Source organism: Telopea speciosissima, chromosome 8 (genome assembly GCF_018873765.1).
Source record: "Telopea speciosissima isolate NSW1024214 ecotype Mountain lineage chromosome 8, Tspe_v1, whole genome shotgun sequence".
Lineage (NCBI taxonomy): Eukaryota > Viridiplantae > Streptophyta > Magnoliopsida > Proteales > Proteaceae > Telopea > Telopea speciosissima.
This window is the reverse complement of record NC_057923.1, coordinates 65,565,726-65,578,344: the sequence shown is the minus strand read 5'-3', so window position 1 is coordinate 65,578,344 and position 12,619 is coordinate 65,565,726. Positions and strand designations below refer to the sequence as shown.

General features: G+C 43.2%; 1 protein-coding gene and 1 long non-coding RNA gene across 2 annotated transcripts in view; one reads left to right on the top strand and one right to left on the bottom strand.

Annotated features, from left to right (window-relative positions):
* The window catches only part of LOC122670902 (DEAD-box ATP-dependent RNA helicase 3, chloroplastic), a 114,248-nt gene that overhangs the window by 65,732 nt on the left and 35,897 nt on the right, over positions 1-12,619 (bottom strand). The gene's annotated exons all lie outside the window — the stretch shown is intronic.
* Positions 1,931-11,742, top strand: LOC122670905. Its single transcript, XR_006334277.1, has 3 exons — positions 1,931-1,942; positions 5,536-5,538; positions 11,661-11,742. It is a non-coding gene; the product is annotated as an uncharacterized LOC122670905 (long non-coding RNA).

The window sequence follows — 12,619 nt, the reverse complement described above, 5'->3', positions numbered from 1 at the left end:
GGTCTCACTCAGGTCAGGGCCTCTCTCCCCCCCCCCCTTCCCCACTCCTCATCTCTGTCATTCAGACAAAGTAACCTGGCTCTCCTCCCACAATAGTATTTTTAGCTTCCGCTCTGCTTGGGATTTTGTTAGACCTCATGGCCCGTCTGTCCCCTGGCACAATCTTGTTTGGTTCAAAGGCCACATTCCGAGACACTCATTCAATGTCTGGAGAACCTTTAACCTTTGCCTCCCCACCCAATCTTTCCTCATTCTCCACCACATCTCTGTCTCCCACTCCTGTATCCTTTGCTGGAACGGTATTGAGGACGTTGATCACCTTTTTTTTTTTTTCTTACCCCCTAGCTTCCTCTATCTGGAAAAAAGCTTTGCAATCAATTTGGCCCTGGAATAGATGCCCCCTATCCTTCGCCCGGGAGTGGCTTTGGCTTAATAGATCCTTTTCCGGTAACTCTATCTGTGATGTTGTTGGCAAGCTTGTGTTCGGGATTGTTATCTCTTATATCTGGATGGAGCGGAATCTTCGGAGATTGACTTCCAACTCCCGGTCCATTGACCTGATTTGGAAAGCCATCTTCTTCGATGTCAGCTCTAGACTTCATATGCTTCCCCACGACTCTCTTATAGACTCCCCAAGGAACAGGCACATTGTTGTTACCTGGGGTTTAGATTCTTCCCTCTTTTATTCTCCTAGCCAGGTCCTCTAGGCCTATTGCTTGTGGTTTGTATAGTTTCTCCGCCCCTCCTCTCTTTCTCCCAGTGTATCCCCCACCCCCTTTTTTTTTCCTTCCCTCCCTTCGGGGCTTTGGTAATGGACTTTTATTCACCAAAAAAAAAAAAAAAAAGTTGGGTGTCTCTGAGTCTTGTAACCTACTCAGAGTCTGATTCTGATTTGCTTATTATAAATAGTTCATTGGCAGACCACGATACGTAAGTTGAACCAACCGTGGGTATAGCTCTCCCTTCTCTCCCCTTTCTTCTATTTTGCAGGTACTGATCATAGATCCTGGTATTGTCACATGGTATCAGAGCTGTAACCAGTACTTGCTTTCTCTTTGATAGCCGTTTTGAGAGTTGTTCTAGGTCTCTGGTTTGTGGTGTACAACCACCTATGCTGTCAATTTCTCTCCTTGTGAAACCCTAATTGATAGAAGAAGAAGAACTAGGGTTTCGATGAAGATTGATTTGTATGAAGATCATACCTGCTAAATTTCTGGTTCTGCTTTGCAATTTGCTACTGCTGGTTTGCTACTGTACATGTCTGCTGATTTGCTTTCATACATGTCTGATGTTGCTACTGCTGATTTGCTGAACTAGGGTTTTGAACTAGTTGCTGATTTGCTGAACTAGGGTTTTGAACTAGTGTGAAACCCTAATTGATAAAAGAAGAAGAACTAGGGTTTCGATGAAGATTGATTTGTATGAAGATCATACCTGCTAAATTTATGGTTCTGCTTTGCAATTTGCTACTGCCGGTTTGCTACTGTACATGTCTGCTGGTTTGCTATCATACATGTCAGATGTTGCTACGGCTGATTTGCTGAACTGGGGTTTTGAACTAGTTTCTGATTTGCTGAATGTCATCGTTACTGCTATTGCTGCTGCTATCGTTACTGCTGATCAAAGAAGGAAAAATTATCATAGGATTATTTGCTTGAGGGATCTACTCGATTAGGTAATTTATTCGACTCGATTTGATGATTTATTTGACTCAATTCCCCTCCAATCTGCCGCTCCTATGGTTTTTCGATTTTCTGCCGTGATTTTGCTGCTACCGATTTTGCTGAAGATTATGTCGATGCTATAGTCGACTGGAGGTTGAAGAAGTTCCACTGGATCTTCTCTTTTTCTCTTCCGTCATCTTGGTTATCGCCTCCCCCATAGAATATTGGCTTAGCTTCAAACCTCAAAGACCCCAAATCGATATGGGTTTCCTGCTGAGGTTGTTCAAGTGGCCAAGTCGGTGGACGACCGGCAGTGGGATAATTTTGCTGCCCAGTAAGGTATGGGCAAGAGACCGATGCTCTCTCAGGACTTCAGAGGACCTAGCAAGGTTCCCAGGGGACATTATCTCAACCCGACAACGGTAAAATTTCGAAGGCCGGAGACAAGCCAGCCTGCCCAGTCTTCCCAGTGTACAGCAGCAACTCCGCCAGTTGGACCTAACACCCGCTGTTACACCTGTTAACCAGATGGGGCATATGTCCAGGACGTGCCCTCAGTGCAAGACTGATACACCTTTCATGCTGCCCTCTAGGTTACAGCAGTCTCAGTCTGCCACTCTTCCTATGCAGTCAATACATGGCAACAAGCCCCAAGGACGTGTGTATTCTATTACTAAGGCGGATGTGTAAGCCAATCCCGGAGTGGTGACAAGTACCCTACCTATTTCATTATTACCTGCACATTTATTATTTGACTCCGGTGCATCGCATTCTTTTGTCTCACCCACATTTGCTCGTCGAATGGGTATCCCTCCAAAAAAGCTAAAACACAGTCTAGCAGTTAGTACTCCTACAGTCCTACAGGGAGTGTTGTGGGGCTAGATGTGGTATATGAACCATGCCCAATGGAGATTAACGGTCAGGACATAGCACATTTGATTCAACTTGACATGACTGACTTGATGTTATCCTGGGAATGGATTGGATGTCTGCTTAAAGAGCCAGCATACTATGTGCAGACGAGAGAGTTTTGTTCAAACCACGAGATGGCGATGAGTTCATCTACGTAGGGACCAAGGTGAAAAAGCCAAAAAAGATTATTTCAACTCTTCAGATGAAGAAGCTGTTGGATCAAGGGTGTCAAGGGTTTTTAGCCTCTGTGATGGACACCGAAGCCAAGGTTAAACCATTGACGAACTTGGACATCGTGAAGGACTATCCGGATGTATTCCTGGATGACTTGACAGAGGTGCCACCGGTCCGTGAAACAGAGTTTGCTATTGACTTACTACCGGGGCCGGCACCAGTGTAAGGAAACATACCGGATGTTCGGATGGCGCCTACGGAATTGAAGGAGTTGCAAGTACAGCTACAAGACCTTCTAAAGAAGGGATTTATTAGATCCAGTGTGTCTCCATGGGGAGCACCAATACTGTTTGTCAAGAAGGACGGAAGTATGCGGATGTGCAATGACTATAGAGAGATCTACAAACTGACCATCAAGAATCGGTATCCATTGCCGAGGATTGATGATTTGTTCGATCAGCTTAAAGGTGCAAGGGTCTTATCCAAGATTGATCTCAGATCTGGCTATCATCAAATTAAGATCAAGGAGAGTGCATAGTTTGAGAACTCGGTTTCGGTACTGGTTTTGCCCAGCCAAAAAACCAAGTTGGACCGACATCTCAAGATCTCGGCGAGTTGGTGCATTTTATTTTTTTTTAACTCAATTGAAGGTTTTGATGGGTTTTTTACCTAGTTTGGTCATGAAAGTTGGTATACAGCCTATTTTGGGCCATTTAAACACAATAACACTATCAGAATTTGAAAAATCGAAGTTCAAACAGGAGTTTGACTTAGTAGGAAACCAAGACAGACACTTATGTCAGATACTAGGACAGACACTTATTTATGCCTAATATCTTTTAAGTAAATGTTATTTCATTTACTTAAGATATTATTCATAAATAAGCAAATACCCCCTATTTGAATCCAATAAAAATAGTTAAGAAATCAAATTCCAAAAAGATAAAGTCTTTTACCCAAAAAAAAAAAAAAAAGGATAAAAAGTCAACTCCCCAATTCAAGAACAAAGACTGGATTTTCTTCAACCCAAAAAAAACTGGATTTTCAGCTATAGGTGCAATTTTCAACTTTATAATGTTGGGGTTTTTCTCAATCCATAAATCTTAATATGGTAAAGCATTGCTAAAAACTATAAGTGCGGTCAAATATTCATTTGTTTTGATGTCCAAAAAAATATTTTCATTCAAAGCGATTTTGACAACATTCGAGCACACCAAATTAAGTTTGACTAGTACACAACTCCTTCAATATATATCAAAGCTCCAACAAATCCAAGATTGCTTAAATCTGATTTATATTGAAGGAGTTATGTACCGATCAACTTAATTTGGTGTGCGCGAATGCTGTCAAAATCGCTTTGAATAAAAATATTTTTTTGGACATCAAAACAAATGAATATTTTACTGCACTTTTGGTTTTTGGCAATGTTTTACCATATTAAGATTTATAGAATTTTTTGCTTTGAGAAAAACCCCAACATTATAAAGTTGAAAATTGCACCTACTGCCGAAAAATCCAATCTTTCTTCTTGTCCTTTTGGAATTTGATTTCTTAACTATTTTTATTGGATTCAAATAGGGGGTATTTGCTTATTTATGAATAATATCGTAAGTAGAATTTTCATTTACTTACTATGATATTAGGCATAAATAAGTGTCTGTCCTGGTTTTTGGCATAAATAAGTGTCTATATACCAAGGATTGCATAATTATCTGTATTCCAAGGTTTCCCACCGAGATCACTGAGATCTCGGCGAGTTCTTGATCTATGGGAGAGTGACATAAGCAAGACAGCCGTTAGGTCTCGGTACGGACATTACGAGTTCTTAGTCTTGTCTTTTGGGTTAACCAACGCGCCGGCGGTGTTTATGGAGTTAATGCACAGGGTATTTCAGGATGTGTTAAGACAAATTTGTGATTGTGTTTATTGACGACATTTTGATATACTCCAAGAGTACGGAAGAGCATGTCGAACACCTCCATATAGTATTGCAGCGTCTGAGGGAGAAGAAATTTTATGTAAAATTCAGCAAGTGTGAATTCTGGCTTCTTCAGGTGGCATTTTTGGGACATAGTCTCCGAAAAGGGTATTGAAGTTGACCTAGTAAAGGTTAAGGTTGTAATCGAATGGGAATCGCCAAGGAATGTTGGAGAGATCTGTAGTTTCCTGGGATTGGCCGGGTACTACCGGAGGTTTATTAAAGACTTTTCACGGATTTCCGCTCTGATGACCCAACTAACATAGAAAGGTGTTAAGTTTGTGTGGTCTGCTGTCTGTGGAAAGAGTTTTCATGAGTTTAAGCGCAGACTTGTCACAGCCCAGTGCTTATTATTCCGATTGGCCCAGGTGGAATGGTAGTATACAGTGATGCATCCAAACTGGGTTTGGGCTGTGTACTTATGCAGCACGGCAAGGTAGTTGCTTATGCTTCAAGACAGCTGAAGGACTATGAGAAGAACTATCCAACTCATGATTTGGAGTTAGCGGCTGTGGTCTTTACTTTGAAGACCTGGCGGCATAATCTTTATGGTGAGAAGAGCGAGATATTCACAGATCATAAGAGCCTCAAGTACTTATTCACCCAAAAAAGAGCTCAATATGAGACAATGGCGGTTGTTAGAGTTGATGAAGGATTATGATTGCGCTCTTCAATGCCATCCAGGGAAGGCCAATGTTGTAGCCGATGCACTTAGCAAGAAATCTCAGACCTTATCTTTTACATCATTAGCAGGCACCAAGTAACTTATTGAAGAAGCCAGGAGGTTAGACTTGGAGCTGTTGATAGAAGGTAGAAGGTGCCACCATATCATTGCCAGTATTGGTGATACAACCTTCACTTGTGGAGAGGATTACTGAAGCCCAATCTGCTTACGAGAACTTGTTGAAGTTGTTAAATGATGTTCGAAAAGGCAAACAGAAGGACCTGGACTTCACTTTGAGCAAGGAAGGGTTTCTCAAGTTTAGGGACAGATGGAGTGTGCCGGATATTAATGACTTAAGAAATACTATCTTAGGTGAAGCACAGAGTTCACCATATTCAATACATCCTGGCAGTACCAAGATGTACAAGGATTTGAAGAAATCTTATTGGGGGATAGGAATGAAAAGTGATGTGGCCGCATATGTGTCAAAGTGTTTCACCTGTCAACCAGTCAACCAGTCAAACCTGAGAAGCAGCAACCGCACGACTTGTCACAGTCTATACCAGTTCCAGAATGGAAGTAGGACAATGTCACCATGGATTTTGTCATTGGATTACCTCGCACAATTAAAGGTATAGATGTTATTTGGGTGATTGTGGACCGTTTGACGAAAACAGCTCATTTCATCCCTATCTGAGTGACTTTTCCTATGGACAAGCTAGCAAAGTTGTATGTGGATAATATAGTTCGCCTCCATGGTGTTCCAACCAGTATTATATCTGATCGAGATCCCAGATTTACATCTAAATTCTAGCAAAGTTTTCAGAAGGTCATGGGTACACTGCTGAATTTTAGTACGGCTCTTCACCTCCAGACCGATGGGCAGTTAGAGAGGACAATTCAGACCCTAGAGGACATGCTCAGGGCTTGTGTTTTTGATTTGCGAGGTTGTTGGGATTAACACCTTTCACTCATCGAGTTTGCCTATAACAAAAATTACCACGCTACCATCGGCATGGCGCCTTTTGAGGCACAGCACGGTAGAAGATCTTGTACACCTTTATATTGGGACGAGGTTGGCGAACGATGTATTTTGGATCTGGAATTGATACAGTGCACATTTGAGAAGGTGGATATGATCAAGGAACAGATCAAGACAGCACAGTCCAGGCAGAAGAGCTACGCAGACTTGCGACGGACAGATCTAGAATTTGTTGCAGGAGAGAAAGTGTTTCTTCAGGTGTCTCCAACTAAGGGCGTTATGCAGTTCAGCAAGAAGGGTAAGTTGAGCCCCAGATTCATTGGCCCGTATGAAATTCTGACCAAGATCATACCTATAGCTAGGGCTGTAAACGGATCGGATTCGGCTCGAATAGTGCTATATCCGCATCCGCATCCGATTAGCTATCGGACGGATTCGGATAGTGCTAAACGGATACGGACACGGATACGGATCGGATATTTTATCCGTTTACATGTAAATATAGAATTTTCGGATAGCTCTAGCCTATCCGTATCCGCATCCGTTTAGCTTTCGGACGGATTCGGATAGTGCTAAACGGATACGGAAACGGATTTCGGCTATTCATTTACACCCCTACCTATAGCATATAGATTGGCATTGCCCCCAGCTTTGGCAGGTGTTCATGATGTGTTCCACACATCAATGTTGTGGAAATACAATCCTAACTAGACACATATCCTAACTCAAGAGCCACCTGATCTTACTGTAGATATGATGTATGAGGAACTACCTAAGGAGATCCTTGATCGTAAGGACCATGACCTCCGCAACTGCACTGTTTCTTTTGTCAAAGTGCAGTGGAGGAATCACTCTACCCAAGAGGCGTCTTGGAAGCGAGAAGACAAGATGCGATCAAAGTATCCTCATTTGTTCGATCTATCAGGTAAGCTGAATTTCCAAGACGAAATTTCTTTTAAGGTGGGGGAAATGTTACACCCGTGCCCAAACTAGGTCTAATTTTAACTTGATGCGTAGGTACCACTCCAGCAACTGTCAGTACTGTTGGCTTGTGGGCTGTGAATGTTGAGTATCCACCTAGATTCATTGTCAAGAAACCTGGTAGATATTTGGATTATGGAAGATGGGTTGACTACCCTCCATGCTTATGCTCATGGTGTAAAGGGAGTAGAAAGATATCTTAAGCCACTTCCGGATGTGTGATCATAGGCAACTTAAGTACTTAACCAATGCTACTTTAACCTTATAATGCATGGTAGCAGTGTGTCTTATTACTGTGTATAAACCCTTTCAAGAATGGTAGAAGAACTGGGGAGAAAACCAGTCAAAATACAACAAACAGGGCATGTCATGACCTCCATCATCTGGACATTGTCCAGAACCCCAAAAGGGGGATTTACTGTTGTGGGACCCATGCTTAAGATTTGATCTTCCTTCACATGTTCCCCCATCTTAATATATTCAACTACACCTACATACCTAATATGGGGTTAAGTTGGTGGGTCCAGATAACCTAACTGGGATTTTGATGGGTTTCAGTTAAACTCAATGGTCAGGCAAACAAGACCTAGTTGGCCTTGCCTATATATAGAAGTTAGAGCTTAAGAGCTCATAACTTACAATTCAAAGGTCAGAAAAAGGAGAGGAGAGAAGGAAAGAAAGGAGAAGAAGAAAGGATGGAAGAGGAGCTAGGACCTGCACAGTCTTGCTGTCCAAGCTCAGCCCTGGGTAGGTTGCTGTCCTCTACCCTTTTTTCCTCCCTTTTATTGATTCTTTTGACCTAGGTCATGGCTGGATTCCTATGGGATTCTAGTTTTGATCTGTGCAAAGGTTGGATAATGGTTTCTTATTGGGTACTGCACCCATTAGAACCTATTCCTACTGTTTTAGATAAGTTCAGACTGATCTAAGATGGTAAAATCTCTAACCCTAGGTTTTAGGGTTTCGGTCATAGAGTTGGCCCTATCTCTTAATTCTACCGATAGAAATTAAGTTAGGTTGGCTCAATTGAGAGGTGTTACAATCCTCTCGAATCCCATCTAAGCCAAAATGAGCTTGGTTGAACACTGGGCAGAATAGAACTGAAGATCAGTTCTTGAGACATGACCGGATGATCACCCATCATCCGGAAGTCATCATCTAGTGGTCAATGGTTGAGAGTTGAACTCTCTGTAGACATGACCGGATGATCATGTCCGGATGATCACCATCATCCGGTGACCAAAGTTTGAGAGCTTGCTCTTTGTAGACATGTCTGAATGACCACCATCATCCAGACACCATACTATGTTGATCCCAAACTCTGTTTAAGGGAGTTTTGGGGGATTCCTTTGGGGATTCTCCAGCAGCGTCTTAACACCATGTTACACCTTATTATAGGTCAGATATTATCGGGGTGCTTTTGGGATTATACGAATTGGGATAGAAATCACCAAGTCTACAGACAAAGTGAGTGGGATGGTCTGATTTTTTTTGGGAGTATTTATAATTATATCAATTGTTGAATGAAGCATGCATAACATGTTTAATTATGTCTTTTGAACTGTTTATAACTATCCTTTACCCCAAAAAAAAACTGTTTTTTTAACCTGAACTTACCTGGGACCTGGGCCAGCCCCTAGAGTTCTATTTAAATCCAAATAAAGAATAAGAGCATACACGGGAAGGACATGCCACCTTACCCCATCCTAAGGAGCAAAACACTCATGGACTCTCAAGAGATATACCAAACCCGAACAAAGAAGACAGCCACAAAGATTAATTTCTGAGAATAGGCAGGCCCGTCTTGTCCTCCCAAAGAAAAACCTGAAAAGCACCCAGAGGCATGCAGCCCTGTTAGAATGTAGTTGAACCCCTGGAATCACAAGCATGATTGGCTAACCAATCAGCCGCCCTGTTACTTTCCTGAAACGCAAAGGAAACACAAGCCTGGGTAGAAGAACCAAAGCCAAGATTACCCGGAACCAATACCAACCTTTCTAGAGGTTACACCTCTTCTGGCTAACCATTCTAACAGTAAAAGCTGAATCCGAGTTAACCACCACATCAAGGAGCACCAGATCCTGGCACAAGATCAAACCATCCCTCAAGGCCCGAAGTTCGGCAACCGAGTTAGTGCAGACACCATAAAAATCAGAGAAGGCTGCCAAGACCATACCATCCGGGTCCCTAATGACCCCTCCACCTCCTCCATAGCCTGGATTACCCCTGCTAGCACCGTCCACATTAAGCTTTACAGAGGCAAACGGCGGGCACCAATAAACTGGAAGAGGGTGTTTCAGCTTGGGTGATGGAGGCACAAGGCTAAAACACAGCAGTATTAGCCTATCCCTCAAGGACCCTATCCGACCCACCCTTGAGGGTGGCTTGATTTCTTTCACCCAGGCTTTTATTCTTTCAACTATTGAGCCAACGGTGCACCTACTTTCCCCATGCCTTCTATTGTTCCTCTCCTTCCATAACTCCTAAACAATCAATGAAGGCAGGACTCCTGTGATATAAGCGTTGAGGTTGCTACAGCTAGCCGAATTCTGCCAAAGAGAGATTCAACTTCTGACATCCTGTGCAACAGAAGGAATGTCAAACAGACAAGTGAAGTAACCCCACACCTTAGAAGCCGTGCCCCCATACACCAGACAGTGGTCAGTCGTCTCTTTCTGTGGACTCCCACAACAAGTACATTTAGCCGCCAGGGGTATGCCGATCGACATCAAAGTCTCGTCCGTGGGGATCTTACCATTGAGGAGCTTCCAAGAGAAGAAAGCCACTTTCAACGGAACAGCTTGATTCCATACCCACTTCGCATAGGGGATCACCGGTGCAACGCTCCGAACCTCGTTCCAGGCCAACTTGGTTGAAAAGGAACCATCACTAGCGGAGGACCACACCAGAACATCCTTTCTATCAGAAAGAGCGAACCCTCCATACGAGATGTGATCTCTAATTGCAGCTGAATCGATGAGATCTAAAATGTCCTGCCTCCATGCGCCGTCTGCCTCCAACGCATCTTTCATTCTCAACTCTGTATCTATCTGAAGGCCATTGTCAACATAATCCATAAGAGGGCCAGCCCCTGTCCAGTTATCAAGCCAGAATGAGACATTGCCAGAGCCAAGCAACCACCGAGATCCATCCATCAAGAGCCCCTTAAAGGCCAAAGCATTACACCAAGATTTTGATCCAGCTCCATGTAAATCAGCCAGAGAAAAAAAAAACTGTTCATAACTATCTATGCTTTCAAACTATGTGACACAAATTGTGAATTGAATGTGGAATACGATAGGGCCGATGGTGGATTCCGGTACCGTTACTTCCACACTATGTTTTTGCATTTCATTAATGCATTAGAATAAAGCTTGGAAATGGGTTGCGGTGTGGCCAATGATGGATTCCGGTATCGTATTCGCCATATTCTAATGTATGTGTATGTCTATGTTTGAGGAAACGACAGGACGGTGTGGCCGATGGTGTTCTGGTACTGTGATCGCCGGCCTCAAAGTATACATACATACATACACACACACACACACATATATATATACACACACACACATGTGATGCTTTGCCATACAGATGGTGTGAGGTTAGGATCATTGACCAAGTGCTACAACCCCTAGCCAACAAGGGGTTACGTGTTGGATAGCCTTTGTGGTAGGTCTGATGCATTATTCCGGATTACTACTTTCACGGTACAATGTGATTATAGCCAGAGCAAACCGAGTTGGGTTACCGATGGGAATTCCGGGACCTACGGGTTATCGGGGTTTGCTGGGAGACCCACGGCGCATTCGGGGACCGGCAAGCTCCCTTTCACAGCTAGGGTATGTATCGCTGGGTGATAGGGGTGTCAATAATGCCCGGCTGGCCCGAACCCGCCCTGAGCCCGGCCCGGACCCGACCCTGATCTCCCAGCCCGAAGGGTGGGTTAGGGTTGAGTTTTTTGCTGACCCTGGCAGGGTCGGGTCTGGGTTAAGACCCCGGGCTTAGCCCGGCCCAGACCCGACCCTGAATTAGTTATAAGCATTTATATATCTGAAAATACCAAAATGCCATAAGAGATGATAACCCTAATCCCATATTCCCTTTTCGTTTTCACCCTTCATTCTTCATCCACGAGAAACTGAGAAAGCCGCCACTCGACTAGCCTTCTTCTTCCTCGGTTCCTCCTTCCCAGATTCGCATCAAGGTAGTACAGCCAGTACTCACTCAGTAGTTGGACTTTGGATCACTCAGAAAATTTTCGATTCTCACAAGCGTCTGTATTTTGTTTTGTTTTGTTTTATGTAGGCTGAGAAAATCATAAAACTTGCAGAAACCGAATCGCCTAATCCGAAACTCATACTTCTTCAAGCTTCGAACCTCGGCTGTTTGATAACCTTAACGGAGGTTAGACTTACTTTCTGTTATTTTCTGATTTGGGTGATCGATTTGAAATCTATAATTTTCTGAACTTTTGGTATATCTCTAAAAAGGCTTAGGGGGTGTGGGGTTGTAAAAGAGGACAAAGAAGGAAGGTTGAAGGAAAGCAGGAAGCAGAGGCGAAGTTTCGATTCAACTAATCCGACGGCTGATACAGCCCCCACTTGGTTGTTTCCCGATGCTTCGTTACTACTACTGTTAAGGTGGCTTTCCTCCACTCCTTCCCCTTTAAGAGTGGAACCAGGCTCTTCCTTTCTACCTTCAGTCCTGTTTCTCTTTCTCTTTCTCTCTTCCTCTGTTACTCCTCTATTGCTTTAGTAGGGTTTCAACTTCACTCACAGAGGTACGTTCGTTCCCTCCCCTTCTCTATCTCAGTTCATCCTTCTGTTCGATCCGTTTCGTTTGGGTTGTTCTTTACTATAGAAATTCTGTTCTCTCACAGATTCTTCCGTTCGTCAAAGGAGAGAGAATATTATGCTTTGGTTCCTCCTCTAATGATCCGCGTATGATTTCGCAACTAGCTGTTCTCCTGATGCATCTCGACGGGTTTAGGGTTTAGAAATCTATTTCTGCAGCACTTATCCGCCCAAGTCGTTTGCTCTGTCACAAACTCAGAAACTGCTAAATCCAGCCTTGAACACATAATATTCGATTTTTTTTTTCTTCTTCCATTTAATTCATTAATTAGAATATCTGGAAGTCATCGATCTTTTAATTAGGATTCATCGAGATTAGATGATTATATTGGCCCACAGTATGACCTCAGGAACGAATAGAAGGAAAACACAGAATATTAGAGGAGACGAGTCACCAAATAAATTGGTCAA